Below are 21,705 nucleotides of genomic sequence, written 5' to 3'. Positions count from 1 at the left end.
AACAAAAAGGACAACTACACCAAAACCCCATCTGTAGGTCACCAATATGAAAGACCAAAGGTAGATAAAACCACAAAGATGGGGAGAAAACAAAGCAGAAGAGCTGAAAATTCTAAAAATCAGAGCACCTCTTCTCCTCCAAAGGATCACAGTTCCTCACCAGCAATGGAACAAAGCTGGATGGAGAATGACTTTGATGAGTTGACAGAAGTAGGCTTCAGAAGGTTGGTAATAACAAACTTCTCCAAATGAAAGGAGCATATCGAATCCATCACAAGTAAGCTAAAAACCTTGAAAAAAGGTTACATAAATGGCTAACTAGAATACACAGTGTAGAGAAGACTTAAATGACCTGATGGAGCTGAAAACCATGGCATGAAAATATTGTGACTCATGCACATGCTTCAATAGCCTATTCGATCAAGTGGAAGAAAGGGTATCAGTGATTGAAGATCAAATTAATGAGATAAAGTGAGAAGAAAAGGTTAGAGAAAAAAGAGTGAAAAGAAATGAACAAAGCCTCAAAGAAATATGGGACTATGTGAAAAGACCAAATCTATATTTGATTGGTGTACCTGAAAGTGACAGGGAGAATGGAACCAAGTTGGAAAACACTTTTCAGGATATTATGCAGGAGAACTTCCCCAACCTAGAAAGACAGGCCAATATTCAACTTCAGGAAATACAGAGAACACCACAAAGTTACTCCTCAAGAAGAGCAACAGCAAGACACATAATTGTCAGATTCACCAAGGCTGAAATAAAGGAAAAAATGATAAGGGTAGCTAGAGAGAAAGGTTGAGTTACCCACAAAGGGAAGCCCATCAGACTAACAGCAGATCTCTCGGCAGAAACCCTACAATCCAGAAGCGAGTGGGGGCCAATATTCAACATTCTTAAAGAAAAAAATTTTCCACCCAGAATTTCATATCCAGCCAAACTAAGCTTCATAAGTGAAGGAGAACTAAAATCCTTTAGAGACAAGCAAATGCCAAGAGATTTTGTCACCACCAGGTCTGCTGTACAAGCTCCTGAAGGAAGCACTAAACATGGAAAGAAACAACCCATACCAGCCACTGCAATAACCTGCCAAATAATAAAGACCAACAATGCTAGGAAGAAACTGCATCAATTAATGGGCAAAATCACCAGCTAACATCATAATGACAGGATCAAATTCATACATAACAATATTAACTTTAAATGTAAATGGGCTAAATGCCCCAATTCAAAGACACAGAATGGCAAATTGGATAAAGAGTCAAGACCCATCAGTCTGCTGTATTCAGGCGACCCATCTCACATGCAAAGACACACATAGGCTCAAAATAAAGGAATGGAGGAAGATCTACCAAGCAAATGGAAAGCAAAAGCAAGTGGGGGTTGCAATCCTAGTCTCTGACAAAACAGCCTTTCAACCAACAAAGATCAAAAGAGACAAAGAAGGCCATTACATAATGGTAAAAAAATCAATTCAACAAGAAGAGCTAACTATCCTAAATATATATGCACCCAATAAAGGAGCACCTAGATTCATAAAGCAAGTCCTTAGAGACCTACAAAGAGACTCACACTCCCACACAATAATAATGGGAGACTTTAACACCCTAGTGGCAATATTAGATAGATCAATGAGACAGAAGGTTAACAAGGATATCCAGGACGTGAATTCAGCTCTACACCAAGCAGACCTAATAGACATCAAAGGACTCTCCATCCCAAATCAATAAAATACACATTTTTCTTAGCACCACATTACACTTATTCCAAAATTGACCACACAATTGGAAGTAAAGCACTCCTCAGCAAATGTAAAAGAATAGAAATCACAAGAAATTGTTTCTCATACCACAGTGAAATCAAATTAGAACTCTGGATTCAGAAACTCACTCAAAACTGCACAACCACATGGAAATTGAACAACTTGCTCCTGAATGACTACTGGGTAAATAACGAAACGAAGGCAGAAATAAAGATGTTTTTTGAAACCAGTGAGAAAAAAGACACAACATTCCAGAATCTCTGGGGCACATTTAAAGCAGTGTGTAGAAGGAAATTTATATTACTAAATGCCCACAAGAGAAAGTAGGAAAAGACATAAAATTGATACCCAACATCACAATTAAAAGAACTAGAGAAGCAAGAGCAAACAAATTCAAAAGTTAGCAGAAGGCAAGAAATAACTAAGATCAGAGCAGAATGGAAAGAGATAGAGACACACACAAAAAAAGCCCTTCAAAAAATCAATGAATCCAGGAGCTGGTTTTTTGAAAAGATCAACAAAATTGACAGACCACTTGCAAGATTAATAAAGAAGAAAAGAGAGAAAAACCAAATAGATGCAATAAAAAAATGATAAAGGGGATATCACAACCGACCCCACAGAAATACAAATAACCATCAGAGAATGCTATAGACACCTCTATGCAAATAAACTAGAAAATCTAAGAAATGGATAAATTCCTGGACACATACACTCTCCCAAGACTAAACCAGGAAGACGTTGAATCTCTGAATAGACCAAAACAGGCTCTGAAATTGAGGCAATAATTAATAGCTTACCAACCAAAAGAAGTCCAGGAGGAGACAGATTCACAGCCAAATTCTACCAGAGGTACAAAGAGGAGCCAATACCATTCCTTCTGAAACTATTCAAATCAATAGAAAATGAGGGAATCCTTCCTAACTCATTTTATGGGGCCAATATCATCCTGATACCAAAGCCTGGCAGAGACAAACTAAAAAAGAGAATTTTAGAACAACATCCCTGATTAACATAGATGTGAAAATCCTCAATAAAATACTGGCAAACCGAATCCAGCAGCACATCAAAAAGCTTATCCATCATGATCAGGACAGCTTCATCCTGGGGATGCAAGGCTGCTTCATAACGCACAAATCAATAAGCATAATCAGTCACATAAACAGAACCAATGACAAAAACCACATGATTATTTCAATAGATGCAGAAAAGGCCCTTGACAAAATTCAACAGCCCTTCATGCTAAAAACTCTCAATAAGCTAGGTATTGATGGAATGTGTCTCAAAATAATAAGAGCTATTTATGACGAACCCACAGCCAATATCATACTGAATGGGCAAAAACTGGAAGCATTCCCTTTGAAAACTGGCACAAGACAGGGATGCCCTCTCCCACCACTCCTATTCAACATAGTGTTGGAAGTTCTGGCAAGGAAAATCAGGCAAGAGAAAGAAATAAAGGATATTCAATTAGGAAAAGAGGAAGTCAAATGGTCCCTGTTTGCAGATGACATGGCTGTATATTTACAAAACCCCATTGTCTCAGCCCAAAATCTCCTTAAGCTGATAAGCAACTTCAGCAAAGTCTCAGGGTACAAAATCAATGTGCAAAAATCACAAGCATTCTATACACCAATAACAGACAAACAGAGAGCCAAATCATGAGTGAACTCCCATTCACAATTGCTTCAAAGAGAATGAAATACCTAGGAATGCAACTTACAAGGGATGTGAGGGATTTCTTCAAGGAGAACTACAAACCATTGCTCAATGAAATAGGAGAGGACACAAACAAATGGAAGAACATTCCATGCTCATGGATAGGAGGAATTAATATTTTGAAAATGGTCATACTGTCCAAGGTAATTTACAGATTCAATGCCATCCCCATCAAGCTACCAATGACTTTCTTCACAGAATTGGAAAAAAACTACATTGAAGTTCATGTGGAACAAAAAAAGAGCCCACATTTCCAAGGAAATCTTAAGCAAAAAGAACAAAGCTGGAGGTATCACGTTACCTGACTTCAAACTATACTACAAGGCTACAGTAACCAAAACAGCATAGTATTGGCACCAAAACAGATATATAGACCAATGGAACGGAACGGAGGCTTCAGAAACAGCACCATACATCTACAACCATCTGATCTTTGACAAACCCGACAAAAACAAGAAATGGGGAAAGGATTCCCTATTTAATTAATGGTGCTGGAAAAACTGGCTAGCCATATGTAGAAAGCTGAAACTGGATCCCTTCCTTACATGTTATACAAAAGTTAATTCAAGATGGATTAAAGACTTAAATGTTAGACAGAAAACCATAAAAACCCTAGAAGAAAACCTAGGCAATATCATTCAGGACATAGGCATGGGCAAGGACGTCATGACTAAAACACCAAAAGCAATGGCAACAAAAGCCAAAATAGACAAATGGGATATAATTAAATTAAAGAGCTTCTGCACAGCAACAGAAACTACCGTCATAGTGAACAGGCAACCTACAGAATGTGAGAAAATTTTTGCAATCTACCCATCTGATGAAGGTCTGATATCCAGAATCTACAAAGAACTTAAACAAATATAGAAGAAGAAAACAACCCATCGAAAATTGGGCAAAGGATATGAACAGACATTTCTCAAAAGAAGACATTTATGCAGCCAACAGACACAAGAAAAAATGCTCATCATCACTCGCCATCAGAGAAATGCAAATCAAAACCACACAATAATTAAAGTCAGGAAACAACAGATGCTGTAGAGGATGTGGAGAAACAGGTACACTTTTACACTGTTGGTGGGAGTGTAAATTAGTTCCACCATTGTGGAAGACAGTGTGGTGATCCCTCAAGGATCTAGAACTAGAAATACCATTTGACCCAGCAATCCTATTACTGGGTATATACCCAAAGGATTATAAATCATGTTAGTATAAAGACACATGCACACGTATGTTTATTGCAGCACTATTCACAATAGCAAAGACTTGGAACCAACCCAAATGTCCATCAATGATAGACTGGATTAAGAAAATGTGACATGTATACACCATGGAATACTACACAGCCATAAAAAAGGATCAGTTCATGTCCTTTGCAGGGACATGGATGAAGCTGGAAACCATCATTCTTAGCAAACTATCACAAGCACAGAAAACCAAACACTGCACGTTCTCACTCATAGGTGGGAATTGACTGATGAGATCACTTGGACACAGGGCGGGGAACATCATGCACAGGGCCCTGTCAGGGGTGGGAGGCTGGGGGAGAGATAGCATTAGGAGAAATACCTAATGTAAACAACGAGTTGATGCGTGCAACAAACCAACATGGTGCATGTATACCAATGTATCAAACCTGCACATTGTGCACATGTACTGTAGAAGTTACTGTATAATAAAAATAATTAAAAAAGAAAATTTATATATCCCTTCACACATCTTTAACACCAAATGTTACTTATTATTAATTAAAATTTTAATTTTTGTTTGTTTTTTATTTATTTTTTATGTTCGTGGGTACATAGTATGTGCATATATTTGTGGGTTACATAATATATTTTGATACAGAGATGCAATGCACAATAATCATGTCATGTAAATGGGGTATCCATCACCTCAAGTATTTATCCTTTGGTTGCAAGCTATCCAATTATACTCTTTCAGTTACTGAAAAAGGTATAATTAAATTATTTTTGACCATAGTCACACTATTGTGCTAGCAAATACTAGGTCTTATTCATTCTTTCTGTTATTTGAACCCATTAACCATTCCAACTTCTCCCTGTCTAGCCACTACCCTTCTCAGCATCTGGTAACCATCATTCTAGCTTTTATCTTCATGAGTTTAATTGTTTTAATTTTTAACACACACAAATAAGTGAGAATGTGTGATGTTTGTCTTTCTGTGCCTGGCTTATTTTATTTAATATAATGACCTACAGTACCATCTATGTTGTTGCAAAAGAAAGGATCTCATTCTTTTTTATGACTGAATAGTAGTCAGTTGTGTATATGTACCACAATTTCTTCATTCATTTGTTGACGGACACTTAGGTTGCTTTCAAATCTTGGCTATTGTGAATAGGGCTGTAATAAATATGAGAGTACAGATATCTCTTTGATATACTGATTTCCTTTCTTTTTGGGTATATACCTAGGAGTGGGATTGCTGTATCATATGGTAGCCCTATTTTTAGTTTTTTGAGGAACTTCCAAACTGTTCTTTATAGTGTTTGTACTAACTTACATTACTACCAACAGTGTATATGGATTCCCATTTCTCCATATCCTTGCCAGCATCTGTTATTGCCTGTCTTTGGATAAAAGCCATTTTAACTGGGGTGAGATGATATCTCATCATGGTTTTGATATACATTTCTCTGATGACCAATGATGTTGAGCGCCTTTTCATATATCTGTTTATCATTTGTGTGTCTTCTTTCGAGAAATCTCTATTCAAATCTTTTGTCTATTTCTGAATTGGATTACTAGGCATTTTCCTGTAGAGCTGTTTGAGCTCCTTATATATTCTGGTTATAAATCCCTTGTCAGATGGTGACATGGTTTGGTTCTTTGTCCCCAGCCAAATCTCATGTGCAATCATAATTCCCAATGTTGGAGGTGGGGCCTGGTGGCAGGTGATTGGGTCATGGGGTGATTTCTCATGGTTTAACATCATTCCCATTGGAACTGTTGTCATGACAATGAATTCTTGTGAGATCTGGTTGTTTAAAAGTGTGTGGCACCCACCCCCCACACATTCCTTGGTCCTGCTCCTGCCACGTAAGACATCTGTTTCTGATTTGCCTTCTGCCATGAGTTAAAGCCCCCTGAGGCCTTCCCAGAAGTAGGTGCTGCTATGCTTCCTGTACGCCTGCCTGTGTATATGTACCACAAGTTCTTTATCCACTCATAAGCCAATTAAACCTCTTTGCTTTATAAATTACCCAGTCTCAGGTATTCTTTATAGCAGTGCGTGAACTGGCTAATATGACAAATTGGTATCAAGGAGTGTGGTATTGTTATAAAGACACCTGAAATTGTAGAAGTGGAACTGGGTAATGGGAACTGGGTAATGGGCAGAGGCTGGAAGAGTGTGGAAGGCTCAGAAGAAGACAGGAAGATGAAGGAAAGTATGTAACTTCCTAGAGACTGGTTGAAAGGTTATGACCAAAATGCTGATAGTGATATGGAGAATGAAGGCCAGTCTCAGGAGGTCTCAGATGAAGATAATAAACGTTTTGGTCACTTTTGTTATGAGATGATTTAGGGTATCTGATGGAAGAAATTTCCAATCAGCAAAGAAATGAACTGAAACCGGAATTTATATTTAAAAGGGAAGCAAAGCATAAACATTTGGAAAATGTGCAGCCTGGTCATGTGGTAGAAAAGAAAAGGTCATTTTCAGAGGAGGAATTCAAGCTGACTGCAGAAATTTGCATAACTTAGAGAAAAGCAAGTGCTGACAGTCAAGATTGGCAGCCCCTTCCATCACAGGCCTGGAGGCCTAGGAGGGAAGAATCATTTCCTGAGCCAGGCCCAGGGTCTTGCCACCCTGTGCAGCCTCAGGAGACTGCTTTCTGTATCCCAGCTGCTCCAACCCCAGCTGTGGCTAAAACGGGCCCAGAAGCAGCTTGGTCCACTGCCTCAGAGTGTGAAAGCCATAAGCCATGGCGGCTTCCATGTTGTGTTAAGCCTGTGGGTGTGCAGAGTACAAGAGTTGAGGTTTGGTAGCCTACACCTAGATTCCAGAGAACGTATGGAAAAGCCTGGATGCCCAGGCAGAAGCCTGCTGCAAGGGTGGAGCCTTCATAGGGAACTTCTACTAGGGCAGCATGGAGGGGGAATGTGGGGTTGGAGCAGTGTTGCACCAGTGTGCCCTGGATGTGAGATATTGGGGTCAAAGAAAATTATTTTGGAGATTTAAGATTTAATAAATTTCTTTCTGGATTTCAGACTTGTGTGGGACCTGTAGTCCCTTATTTTGAATGATTTCTCCCTTTTGAAACAGGCGTGCTCATTAAATGCCTATATCCCCATTGTATCTTGGAAATAATTAACTTGTTTTTGATTTTACAGGCTCTTAGGTGGAAAGGACTTGCCTTGTTTCAGATGAGACTTTGAAATTTGGACTTTTGAGTTAATGCTGAAATGATTTAAGACTTTGGGGGCCTGTTGGGAAGGCATGATTGTATTTTGCAATTTGAGAAAGAAATGAGTTTTGGGAGGGGCCGGGGTGGAATGATACGGTTTGGATCTTTGTCTTCACCCAAGTCTCATGTTCAATTGTAATCCCCAATGTTGGAGAAGGGGCTTGGTGGGAGATGATTGGATTATGGGGGCAGTTTATCATGGTTTAATACAATCCCTCCTGGAGCTGTCATCACAATAGTAATTATTGTGAAAACTGGTTGTTTAAAAGTGTATGGTACCTTCTGCCCCCTTGCTCTGCTCTGGCCAGGTAACACATGTTTGTTTACTTTTTGCCTTTCTCAATAATTGAAAGTTTCCTGAGACCCTCCCAGAAACTGAGCAGATGCCAGCATCATGCTTCCTGCATGGCCTCCAGAACTGTGAGCCAAATAAACCTCTTTTAAAACAAATTACCCAGTCTCACGTAATTCTTTATAGCAGTGTGAGAACTGAGTAATGCAGGTGGGTAGTTTGCAAATATTTTCTCCCACTGAGTGGGTTGTCTCTTCATTTTATTGATTTTTCTGTTTTGTTTTGTTTTTGTTTTTTGCTATGCAGAAGCTTTTTAACTTAATTTGATATCATCTGTCAACTTTTGCTATGGTTTCCTATGCTTGTGGGTTATTACTCAAAGGGATTTTTGCCTAGTCTAATGTCCTGGAGAGTTTCCCCAATGTTTTCTTTCAGTAGTTTCTTAGTTTGATATCTTAAGTTGAAGGCTTTAATCCATTTTGAGTTGATTTTTCTATATGGCAAGAAAGAGGGATCTAGTTCCATTCTTCTGAAAATGAGTATCCAGTTTTCTCAGCACCATTTATTGAAGTCACTTTCTTTTCACCAGTGTATGTTTTTGGTGCCTTTGCTGAAAACAAGTTCACTTTAGGTGTGTGAATTAGTTTCTGGTTTCTCTATTCTGCTCCATTGGTCTGTGTGCCTGTTTTTATGGTGTTACCATGCTGTTTTAGTTACTAGACCTTTGTAATATAATTTGAAGTCAGGTATGTGATTCCTCCAGTTCTGTTCTTTTTCTTAGAAAAGCTTTGACTATTCTGGGTTTATTGTGGTTCCATATAAATTTTTAGACTTTTTCTGTTAAGAATGTCATTGTTATATTGACAGATATTACATTGAATTTGTAGATTGCTTTGGGTACCATGAACATTTTAACAGTATTAATTCTTTCATGATTGTGGAATACCTTTCCAATTTTTTTCTTTTCTTCAATTTCTTACATCAATGTTTTATAGTTTTTATTGTAGAGATCATTCACTTCTTTAAGTTAATTCCCAGTTATTTTATTTTATTTGTAACTACTGTGAATGGGGTTACTTTCTTGATTTATTTTTCAGATTGTTCACTGTTGGCACATGGAAATGCTAGTAGTTATTATATGTTGATTTTGTATCCTGCAATTTTACTGGATTTGTATATTAGTTCTAATAGCTCTTTGGAGGAGTTTTTAGGTTTTACCAAATATAAGATTACATCATCTGCAAACAATGATACTTTTATTTTTCCTTCCAATTTGGGTACACTTTATTTGCTCCTCTTTTCTGATTACTCTAGCTAGGACTTCCAGTACTATGTTGAATATCAATGGTGAAAGTTGGCACCCTTGTCATGTTCTTCATCTTAGAGAAAAGAGTTTCAGTTTTTCCTCATTAACTATGATACTAACTATGGGTCTGTCATATACGGCTTTTACTATGTAAAGGTATATTTCTTCTATTCCCAGTGTTTTTAGGGCTTTTATTATGAAGGGATGTTGGATTTTTTTCAAATGCTTCATTAGCATCAATTGAAATAATCATATGATTTTAGTATTTCATTCTCTTTATATGATATATAACAATAATTGATTTGCATATCTTGAATTATCCTTCAATTCCTGGGATAAATCCTACTTGGTGATGATGAATGATGTTTTTAATGTGTGATTGAATTCAGTTTGGAAGTATTTTGTTGAGTATTTTTGTGTCAATATTCAACAAAGGTATGCACCTATAGTTCTCCTTTTTTTATGTGTCTTGTTTTTTGTATCAGAGTAATACTGGCCTCATATAATGAATTTAAAAGTGTCCCCTCTTCTTCTATTTTTCTGAATAGTGTGAGTAGGTTGGTATTAGTTCTTTTTTATGTGTTTGGTGGAATTCAGCAGTGAAATCATTGGGTGCCAGGCTTTTCTTTACTGAAAATCTTTCTATTATGGCTTCAATTTCATTACTTGTTACTGATCTGTCCAGGTTTTGAATTTATCCATGGTTCAATCTTGGTAACTTGTATTTGTGTAGGAATTCATTAATTTCTTCCAGATTTTCCAATTGGCATATGGTTGCTCATAGTAGCCACTAATAATCCTTTGAAATTCTTCAGTATCAATTGAAATGTCACATATTTCAACACTGATTTTATTTGGGTCTTAACTCTTTTTCAGAATTAGTTTGGCTAAAGGTTTGTTATTTACCTTTTCAGAACACCAACTTTCTGTTTCATTGATCTTTTGTATTATTTTTTCATTTCATATTTATTAATTTCAGCTTTGATATTTATCATTTCTTTGAATAATTTTGTGTCTTGTTTGCTCTTGCTTTTCTCGTTCTTTTACTTTACTTAATTTTAATTTTTTAATTTTTAATTTTTTGGGTACATAGTAGGTGTATATATTTGTATATATTTATAGGGCACATGAGATGTTTTGATATAGACATGCAATGTAAAATAAGTGCATCTTCACAATAAATTATTAGGTTGCTTATTTGAAGTATTTATTTATTTATTTATTTATTTATTTATTTATTTTTTGTAGTACTTATAGCTATACACTTCCCTCTTAGTAGTGCTTTTGTGGTATCTCACAGATTTTGGTATGTTGTGTTTCCATTATCATTTGTTTCAATCAATTTTTAAATTCCCTTCCTAATTTATTTATTGATCCACTAGTCATTCAGGAGCATATTGTTTAATTTCCATGTGTGTTTACAGTTTCCTAACTCTCTCTTGTCATTGATTTGTAGTTTTATTCCATTGTGGTTAGAGAAGATATTTGATATTATTTCAATTTTTTTTTATTTTTTAAAGACTTATTTTGTTACTGTACATATGGTCTATCCCTGAGAATGATCCATGTGCTGAGAAGAATGTGTATTCTGCAGGGACTGGATGAAATGTTCTGTAAATTTCTGTTAATTCACTTTGGTCTATAGGGTAGATTATTTCTAATGTTGCTTTGTTGATTTTCTTTCTGGAAGAACTGTCCAATGCTGAAAGTGGGGTGTTTGATGTCTCCAGCTATTATTGTATTGGGGCCTCTTTCTCCTTTTAGCTCTAATAATATTTGTTTTATATATCTGGGTGTTCCAGTGTTGGGTGCATTTACATTTAAAATTGTCATATTTTCTGACTGTATTGACACTTTCATGATTATATAGTGTCTTTCTTTGTTACTTCTTATGGAATTTTTTCTTGAAATTTATTTTGTCTGATGTTAGTGTAGCTACTCCTGCTCTTTTATTGTTTCCATTGGTATGGAATATATTTTTATATCTTTTTATTTTCGATCCATGTGCACCTTTGCAGGGGAAGTGTGTTTCTTGCAGGCAACAGGTAATTGGGTATTTTTTTAAGCCATTCAACCAGTCTATGTGTGTTCACTGGAGCATTTAGTTCATTTCTGGTCAGTGTTATTGTTGATTGTAAGGATTTGCTCCTGCTTTTTTATTATTTGTTTTCTGGTTGATTTGTGTTTCCTCTTTCTTCTTTCCTTCCTTTCTGTCTTTCTCTTATTAAAGGTGATTTTCTTTGGTTGTATGATTTAATTTCTTGCTTTTTTTTGTGTATCTATTGTACGCTTTTTGATTTGAGGTTACCATGAAGCTTACAACCTTACAAGAGGTTACTATCTTATAACCCATTATTTTTAGCTAGAAACTTTACACTGTTTGAATAAAAAACCTAACAAGCAAGCAAAAAGAAAATTATTGAAAATCATACATATTAACTTTATTCCTCGTTTTAACTTTTTGTTGTTTTTACTTATATCTTATTGTACTATGTCTTGAAAAGTTGTAATTATTGTTTATTTTTTTTTTTTTTTTTTTTTTTTTTGAGACAGAGTCTCACTTTCTCATCCAGACTGGAGTGCCATGGCAAAATCATGGCTCACTGCAATCTCTGCCTCCTGGGCTCAAGCAATCCTCCCACCTCAGCATCCTGAGTAGCTGGGAGTACAGGAATGTGCCACTGTGCACAGCTAATTATTATTATTATTATTATTATTATTATTGTACAGACGGGGTTTCACTACACTTTCCAGGTTGGTCTCAAACTCCTAAGCTCAAAAGATCCACCAGCCTTGGCCTCCCAAATTGCTAGGATTACAGGCATGAGCCATTGTGCCCAGGCAAAATGTTGTAATTATTGTTTTTGATTGGTTCATCATTTAGTCTTTCTACTTAAGAGTAGTTTACACACCCCAATCACAGTTCTACAATTTTTGTTTGTTTGTTTTTCTGTGTACTTACTATTACCAGTTTACTTTGTATTTCAGATGATTTCTCATGGCTTATTAATGTTCTTTTATTTCTGACTTAAGTCCTCCTTTTAGCAATTCTTGTAGGACAGGTCTGGTGTCAATGAAATCTCTCAGCTTTTGTTTGCCTGGGAAAGTCTTTATTTCTCTTTTATGTTCAAGGATATTTTTGCTGAATATACTATTCTAGAGTAAAAGTTTTCTTATTCCAGCACTTTAAATATAGCATGCCACAGTTGGCTGGACTGTAAGCGTTCCACTAAAAAGTCTGCTGCCCGAGAACCTCTCTCTCTCTACCTATTCTTGAAGGCCAATAAGTGTGTTAAGATTTTTCCCTTGGATGCTATTTTCTAGATCTTGTAGGTGTACTTCATTGTTTTTTATTTTGTCTCCTCTGCCTGTGTGTTTTCAAATAGACTGTATTTTCAAATAGCTCCACCTATTTGTCTCTACCTACCCCCAACCCCTGGAATCCACTGATGTTTTTACTCTATCCATAGTTTTGCCTTTTCCATAATGTCCCATAGTTGGAATCATACAGTATGTAGCCTTTTCAGACTAGCTTATTTCACTTAATAGTATGGATTTAAGTTTCCTCTATGTATTTTCATGGCTCAATATATCATTTCTTTTCAGTACCTAATAATATTTCATTTTTAGATGTACCACAGTTAATCTGTTCATTCATGTACTGAAGGACATCTTATTTGCTTCCAAGACTAGGCAATTGTGAATAAAGTTGCTATAAACATCCGTGTGCTGGTTTCTGTAGACATAAGTTTTTAACTCCTTTGGAGAAACACCAAGCAGCATGATTGCTGGGTAATATGGTATGAGTATGCTTCATTTTGGAAGAAACCACCAAACTGACTTCCAAAGTGGCTGTGCCATTTTGTATTTCCACCAGCAATGAATGATGTTCCTGTTGATCTACATTCTCACCAGCATTTGCTGTTGTCAGTGTTCTGGATTTTGGTTATTGTAATAGTTGTGTAGTGATATCTCATTGTTGTTTCCATTTGCATTTCCCTCATGACATATGAAGTTGAGCATCTTTTCAAATGTATATTTGCCAGCTGTATAATTTCTTTAATGAGGTAGGTGTTGGTTAATATCTGTGGCCCATTTTTAGTTGGTTGTTTGCATTCTTATTATTGAGTTTTAAGTATTTGTATATTTACTTATTGTTGAGTGTTAAGTATTTGTATATTTTGTAAAACTGTCCCTTATCGGATATGTCTTTTGTAAACATTTTCTCCCTGTCTGTGGCTTCTCTTTTTATTCTCTTGACAGTATCTTCTGCAGAGATGAACTTTTACATTTTATTTGGTAACAGATTTATTAAAATATAATTCATATATGATACAATTTACTCCTTTAAAGTGTACAATCTAGTAGTTTTTATCTGCACTATACTCAGTTATGTAATCATCACCACAATCAATTTTAGGACATTCTCACTACTCCATAAAGAAACCCCATACCCTTTAGTTCTCACCTCTCAACCCCTCTATTCTTCCCAATCCCTCACCACCAGCCCCTAGCAGCTACCAATCTACTTTCTATCTAAGCAAATTTGCATATTCTGTGTAAGAAATTTGTTAATTTTAATGATGTTAAGGTTATTGATTATTTCTTTTATAGATTGTGGCTTTGGTGTTGTATCTAAAATGTCATTGTTAAACTCTGGGTCACCTAGATTTTCTCCCATGGTATCTTCTAGGAGTTTTATAGTTTTGCATTTTAAATTTAGGTCAGTGATCCATTTTGAGTTAATTATTGCAATGGGTGTAAAATCTCATGTCTAGACTCATTTTTTTTTACATGCAGATATCCAGTTATTCCAGCACCATTTGTTAAAAGAACTATCTCATTAGCTCAATTGCCTTCATTATTAAAGGTAATTTGACTATATTAATGTAGGTCTATTTATAGGCTCTCTAGTCTGTTCCCTTGGTCTATTTGTCTGTTCTTTCACCAATACCACACTGTCTTGATTACTGTAGTTTTATACTAAGCCTTGAAATTGGGTAGTGTCAGTCCTCCAACTCTGTTCTTTTCTCTCAATATTGTTTTATGTTATTTTAGATGGTATATTTAAACATTTTTATTTCCCATGTCTATTGCTAATATTTTCAAATACCATTCTATTTATATATTGATTTTGCAGGCAGTTATCTTGCTCAAACCATTTATTATTTAAAATAGTTTATTAGTTTTTTTGTATTTTCTATATACATGTATATTATTTACAATTGGCTACATTTAAATTTATTCCCTTCCAATAATTATAACTTTATTTTATTTTTCTTCTTTTATCAGATTGCCTAGAATATCTAGCACTATGTTGAGTAGAAGAGGTAATAGCAGTTATTCATATTTCATTCCCATTGTCACAGGAAGAAGTTTAGCATTTCACCACCAAGTACAGTGTTTGCTTTAGCTTTTTATATACATGTTTTAACAGATTAAAGAGGCTCCTTTTTATTTCTAGTTTGCTAAATTTTTAATCATGAAAGGAAGTTGAATTTATTACATTACTTTTTTTCATCTATTGAGATGATCATGTGATTTTTCTTCTTTCTTAAGTTAATGAGGCATATTACATTGATTGCTTTTCAAATGTTGAACCAACCATGAATTCTTAGTGTTGGGAAAGGCAGTCTTGTGCACGCAGTCTTTTGACCCCCACTTGGCCATTTAAAATAGGTGTTGGGACTAAAACATGTCCTTAGCAAGAGATAAGCAGCCTACAAACCCTGTTCCAGGCTGGAAATATTTTTCTGTTTCAGACTTACTAAGTGTTCTTTTGTTTTACTATGTGTATGCATCATTGGCTCTCAGGCATGTCCTAGCTTTCTGTCTTTCAGACTGGGTTGGGGTGGGTGTGGATAAGGGTCCTTCTTCTAAGGCACAAGAAGGGTATGCTTATCCAATTGCTTTGTGTTTGTTGCTAGGGGGTACTGGCTGGCCATGGGGGGTACCAACACACACCATTGAAGCTGATTTTGCTCTGTCTTTTTTCTATGTAAGTAAAGTGTTGTTTTATCCAGGGCTTGACTGCATTATGTTCTTTGTGACTCTGATAAAGCAATGCAATGGGCATATGCTATTAGAGTCAATTCCAGGGATTAGTAAGTGATGCCCAATGTTCTGCTTAACAGTTAGAATAATCCAACTTGGTCATAAAGTACTATCCTTTTTATATGCTACTGGATTTGGTTTGATACTACTTAGTTTAGCAACTTTGCTTCTATTTTTCAAGAGATGAGATAGGCCTGTGAATTTCTTTTATTGAAATGTACTCATCAAGCTTTGGAATGAACAATAAGCTGCCCTTGAAATGATTGAGAAATATCTTTTTTAATCTATTATATTGAAGAATATGGGTAAAATTGGCATTATTTATTCCTTAAATGTTTGGTAAATTTTGCCAATGAAACAATCTGGGTCTATAGTTTACTTTGTGGGAAGGTTTTTAATTATATATACACTTTTAAAATTTCCTTATGTTTTGTAGTTCTGTACATATTTTAAACTCACAAGACACATTATTATTGTTTCACACATTGCTTATTCAGATTTACTCAGATACTTGACATTTGTGTCGTTCTTCACTTCTTGCTGCGTCTCTTGGCTATAATCTTTTATTTTACCTGAAATACATCCTTTAGCATTTCAATTAGTGTGAAACTTCTGGTGAATAATTCTCTTTTGTTTATCTGAAAGTGTCTTTATTTCACACTAGTTTGTAAGGGATATTTTTGTTGGCTTTAGATTTCTATGCTGACAGTTATTATTTTAGCACAGTTATATTCTATGCTGACAGTTATATTCTTTTAGAACATTGAAGCCCTGTTTCCATTGTCTTCTGCCTCTCATTTATTCTGACATACAGTCAGTAATAATTTTTTTTTTTTTGCTGCTCCTTTTATAGTAATATGTCTTTTTAATTTTTGTGTGCTTTTCTAGTCTTTAGATTTCAGTCACATCCATTTTTTTAGGTAAGATTATTTTCAATTGAGTGCTAGACCTTGTGATGAAAATGTGGTACTAATAATGAAGCTCCAGATGATGCTATCTTTTTTCAAAGACATATAACTATTGCTTTTTGAGCCTATCCAAGTCACCTTAAAGGTTCCTTTGGAGTCCATTCAATTGTTTGTTTTTTTCTTGTTCCTGGATTATAGCTGTTTGGAGAAGTGATGGTATGTGACTTCCGAGATAAGGTCATAAAAGATGATCTAGTTTCTGCCTTGTTCATTGGACTGTAAGCTGCAGTATGAGAACATCAACTCTCCGAAGCTGCCATGCCATGAGAAAGTCATGTGGTGAGGCCATATGCAGGCACTCTAGTCAGCATTTACAACTGAGCTTAATGTTTGACTCATCTCAACACAGGCACCAGACACACAAATAAAGAAACCTCCAAATGGTTTTAGCCTGCAGCCATCAAGTGACTCCCAGCCTTCAAGGCTTTCCAACTGAGGTCCTAATTACAGTAGAGAAGAGACAAATAGTCACCTCTGTGCCCTGATTGAATTCTTGACCTGCAGAATCTGTGAGTATAATAAGATGGTTGCTTCATGTCACTAAGTCTTGGGGTTGTTACACAACAATGGTGAAAGGAATGAGTGTTTTGGAGGTGTCAAAGGAAATAATGAAATGAAAATGAATAAAAAGTACAAGATTGGAAGGAAAAAATAGAGCTGCAATTTTTTATGGTTGATATAATTGTGTAAATAGAAAATGTAAAAGAATATACAGATTATACTATTAATATTCACACATGAGTTTAGAAAATTACTTCATACAAGGTCAACATACTATAATCAATTGTATTTCTATATAGCAGTTATAAACATTCTACCTTTTTAAAAGGAAATATAAAGGGCAATGAATAGTCAGGACACTTCACGAAGAAGACCAAAGTAGAAGAACTTGCCATGTTACATTTCAAGATATTTAAATTTCTAGTCATTGATATAGTGTGGTAATGGCACAAAGGTAGACAAATAGACAAATGAAACAGCATACAGACACCAGAAACAGACTCATGAATGTATAATCATTAGATCTTTGACAAAGGTGGTATTGCAAAACAGTGGGAAAAGGGTGTAGTTTCAATTATTGGTGCTAGAATAATTGGATATCTATTTGAAAAAAAAAAATTAAACTTGACGTATATCTCAAACCTTACACACAAATCAATTCCAGGTGGATTGTAGATCTAAATGGAAAAAACACCACAATAAAGCTTTTGTAAATAAATGTAAGATAACATCTTCATGTTCTCAGGGTCTGGAAAGATTTCTTAAAAAAACTCACAGAAAAGCATTAACCATAAAGAAAATATTTTACATATGACTAATTAAAAATGTTAAAAAAAAGCTAGCCTAAGGATAAAAGTTACTTGCAACACATAAGGGACAAAAGGCTCCTATTAGGAATAGAGACAAAGACAAAAAAAATAGAAAAATGAAAAAAATTCTTAACAGATATTCCACACAAAAAATATATCAATGGCAGTAAATATATGAAAAGATGCACAACTTCTTAGTAATCAGGGAAATGTAAATTAAAACTACAATGAAATACTATTCCTTGGAAAATAAAAGGGCTAAAAGAGAAACACAGTGTCCAGAATGAGGACCCTATGCTAATTTATACAATGCTAGTCATACCATACTTGAATTATGACATTCAATTCTGGGACGACCTTTTGTAGAAAAGAGAAACAGACAAACTGAAACATATTTAGAGACATCTCTAGAGATCACAACATATGAAAAATGGTTAGAGAAACAGGAAATATTAAGTTGGAGAAGAGAAGGCTTCATATTACAAGGATAAAGATGAGTTTATGATGGGTAATTATTAGAATCAAAGAAACATGAAAGGAAACAGATCTCAGCTTAATCTCAGAAAATAATTTTCTAATGTTTTAAGCTGACTAAAAGCAGAATGGAAATGCCTCTGGAATTTTCAGCTCACTGTAACTGGAGGTGTTCATAAGTAATTTCTGGACAACCACTCTATGGAGTTATTACTGGTAGGATGTGGGGGGAAGATAGAGAGCATATTAGGGTTTTCTAGAGGGACAGAACTAATAGGATAGGTGTATATATAAAGGGGAATTTATTAAGAAGTATTGACTCACACGATCACAAGGTGAAGTCCCACATTAGGCCGTCTGCAAACTGAGGAGCAAGAAAGCCAGTCCAAGTCCCAAAACCTCAAAAATAGGGAAGCCGACAGTGCAGCCTTCAGTCTGTGGTTGAAGTTCCAAGAGTCCCAAAGCTGAAGAACTTGGATTCCGATGATCACGGGCAGGAAGCAACTAGTAAGGGAGAAAGATGTGGGCTGGGAGTCTAAGCCAGTCTAGTCCTTCCACGTTCCTTTGCCTGCTTTTATCCTAGCAGTGCTGGAAGCTGATTAGATGGTACCCACCCAGACTGAGCGTGGGTCAGCATCTCCCAGTCCACTGACTCACATGTTAATCTCCTTTGGCAACATCCTCACAGACACACCCAGGAACAATACTTTGCATCCTCAATCCAATCAAGTTGACACTCAATATTAACCATCACAGAGGGTGAGACTGACTTCTGAGGTTTTAAGGGGTTTAAAATTCCACCCTATCCCATCTTGTCTCTTTCTAATGATAACCACATTTACTGGCTTCTCCTCTGGAGTCAGTGATACCTAAGGGAAGAGTGGGGCAGTAACCCTTACTCAAACTATCAAAAGGTTTTGGAAATAGCTGTTGCTCTTGAGTAGAGCCTTATTGTTCCTTGAGAGCATTTACGGTTACTGCTCAGGAACAACGCGTGAAATGACATTCTATCCCTCCGTTAGAATTCTGTAAAGAGCTAATAAAAGTTACATCTCTTTTTTTTTCTTTTTATTTATTTATTTATTTATTTATTTATTTTTTATTATTATTATACTTTAAGTTCTAGGGTACATGTGCATAACGTGCAGGTTTGTTACATATGTATACTTGTGCCATGTTGCTGTGCTGCACCCGTCAACTCGTCAGCACCCATCAACTCGTCATTTACATCAGGTATAACTCCCAATGCAATCCCTCCCCCGTCCCCCCTCCCCATGATAGGCCCCGGTGTGTGATGTTCCCCTTCCCGAGTCCAAGTGATCTCATTGTTCAGTTCCCACCTAAAGTTACATCTCTAAGTCTGGCTTTTCAAAGCCGTGCACATTTATTTTCTATAGGTGAGTGGCGCCCTCTAGTGACTCTAATTATGAACGTACCATCTGGGGTGATATCAGACCTCTAAACACAATACTTCCAGGACTCCCTCTGGTAAGGAGTAAAAGTTGCTTCCTGCTGATGCCCATCGCTACATAGCAGGTGACTGAGACAGCCTAAGAATTCTTAAGCATAACACTCTGTTACTTAACCTACCCTATCTCCTCTGCCTATACTCCCCTTCTGCTGGTACTTGAGGAGAACAACAGTATATCTTCCAATGTGTGGTAATTTTGTATGTGATTTACATATTTATATGTTAATGTGTCGTGCGTTAATAGAGAAAAAATGTTATATTACTGATCTCCCATCTGCCAGAACAGAAGGGAAGGTGGGCACCAGGGCATCATTGAGTGATGTTGGTGGTTCTTCCAAAAATCAAGGCTCTTTGAAGACCACCAAGACTCCAGGCATTCTTATTTTGGAAACACGAAGATTTGGTTATGCTTTGTGTCCCCATCCAAATTTCATCTTGAATTGTAATCCCCATAATCCCCACACGTCTAGGGAGAGACCAGGTGGGAGATGACTGGATCATGGGGGTGGTTTCCCCCATGCTGGTCTAGTGATAGTGAAAGAGTTCTCATGAGATTTCATGGTTTTTTTTTTTTTGAGTGTACCTGTGTCCCCAGGATGGAGTTCAGTGGCGCGCTCTCCGCTCACTGCAACCTCTGCCTCCCGGTTTCAAGCAATTCTCCCACCTCAGCTTTCTGGGTAGCTGGGATTACAGGCGGCCACCACCACGCCGGGCTAATTTTTGTATTGTTAGTAGAGACGGGGTTTCACCTTGTTGGCCAAGATGGTCTCGAGCGTCCCGACCGATGGACGCTGCCCATCTCAGCGTCCCAAAGTGCTGGGATTACCAGCATGAGCCACCATGCCCGGCTGATCTCATGGTTTTATAAGGAGCTCTTCTCCCCTTGCTCCTCCCTCTTCTCTCTCCTGCTGCTATGTGAGAAGGTCCAAGCTTGCTTCCCCTTTGCCTTCCACCATGATTGTAAGTTTCCTGAGGCCTCCCCAGCTATGCAGAACTGTGAGTCACTTAGACCTCTTTCCTTTATAAATTACCCAGTCTTTGGTATTTCTTTATGGCAGTGTGAAAACAGACTAATACACACCACTTCACAGTGTATCAAACATAAAAATGCAAATGTACCTATAATCTTTCTTAAATATAAATATTAAGCAAACATATTCTAAGATTTATATAACTTTGTTTTAAAATTTAAAAATTGTCAGCCACAAACAATTCATTAAAATATGCTTGACAGTGATTTCTCTGCAGAAACAGGAATTCTGCTTATGTGAGATAAAAATGTAAACTCCAAATTGTTTTCAAATGAAATGAAATTTTTACAAATAGTAAACTTAATATTCAATGAAGTTGACATGATAATGTTTTTCAGATAGTTCATTAAACATTTCTACATTGTAATTTTGTAGTGTTTTGTAGGTAAATAATATTTTAATTTTTTCAAAAGTTTAAAAGTAGGCAAAATTTCTGCTTCTGGAAATGGTGGGGACTAGGTGATCTGGAACAACTCTCTTGATAAAGGGAATTTAAAATGTTGGAAGGTATTTTATAATACATGAAAAATATCAAAGACCTCAAGAGGAAAGTGAGGAATTATCAGGGCAAGAAAAGAGGGTGAATTACAACTCCAAAGAGCTCAGTGATGATAAAGAGTGCTTATGCTGAGGGGGCATTTGCTGATCAAGAAAATTCAGCTACTTTTGGTGTGGCGAATGAAAATTACTCACCTGGAGACTCTTAGTTCTGAGTGACGGGTGAGAGCATAGCAGTGTCCACTTGAGAAGGGAAAGGGAGGTCGTACTACGATAGTATAAGACAAATTATGTTCATTTTGCAAAATTTAAAAAAAAAAAAAAAAAAAAAAAAAAATTTTTTTTTTTTTTTTTGAATAGGCCAAAAAGTGCAATAACAGAAGCCCT

At 36.2% G+C, this 21,705-nt stretch overlaps 1 protein-coding gene across 2 annotated transcripts in view; it reads right to left on the bottom strand.

Annotated features, from left to right (window-relative positions):
• The window catches only part of HMGN5 (high mobility group nucleosome binding domain 5), an 86,870-nt gene that overhangs the window by 60,918 nt on the left and 4,247 nt on the right, over positions 1 to 21,705 (bottom strand). Inside the window, exons 2-3 of one of the 2 annotated variants that reach the window (XM_011970782.1) lie at positions 21,514 to 21,586; positions 18,643 to 18,822 (exon numbers count right to left, since the gene is read on the bottom strand). The exons of the other annotated variant lie outside the window; for it this stretch is intronic. The gene's annotated coding sequence lies outside the window, so the exon portion shown is untranslated. The remainder of the gene's footprint in view (positions 1 to 18,642; positions 18,823 to 21,513; positions 21,587 to 21,705) is intronic. 2 annotated transcript variants of the gene reach the window in all.

This window comes from Mandrillus leucophaeus, unplaced genomic scaffold (assembly GCF_000951045.1).
Source record: "Mandrillus leucophaeus isolate KB7577 unplaced genomic scaffold, Mleu.le_1.0 Scaffold972, whole genome shotgun sequence".
NCBI classification, from domain to species: domain Eukaryota; kingdom Metazoa; phylum Chordata; class Mammalia; order Primates; family Cercopithecidae; genus Mandrillus; species Mandrillus leucophaeus.
Note: the sequence above shows the minus strand (reverse complement) of the source record. Positions and strands in the feature narration are given on the sequence as shown.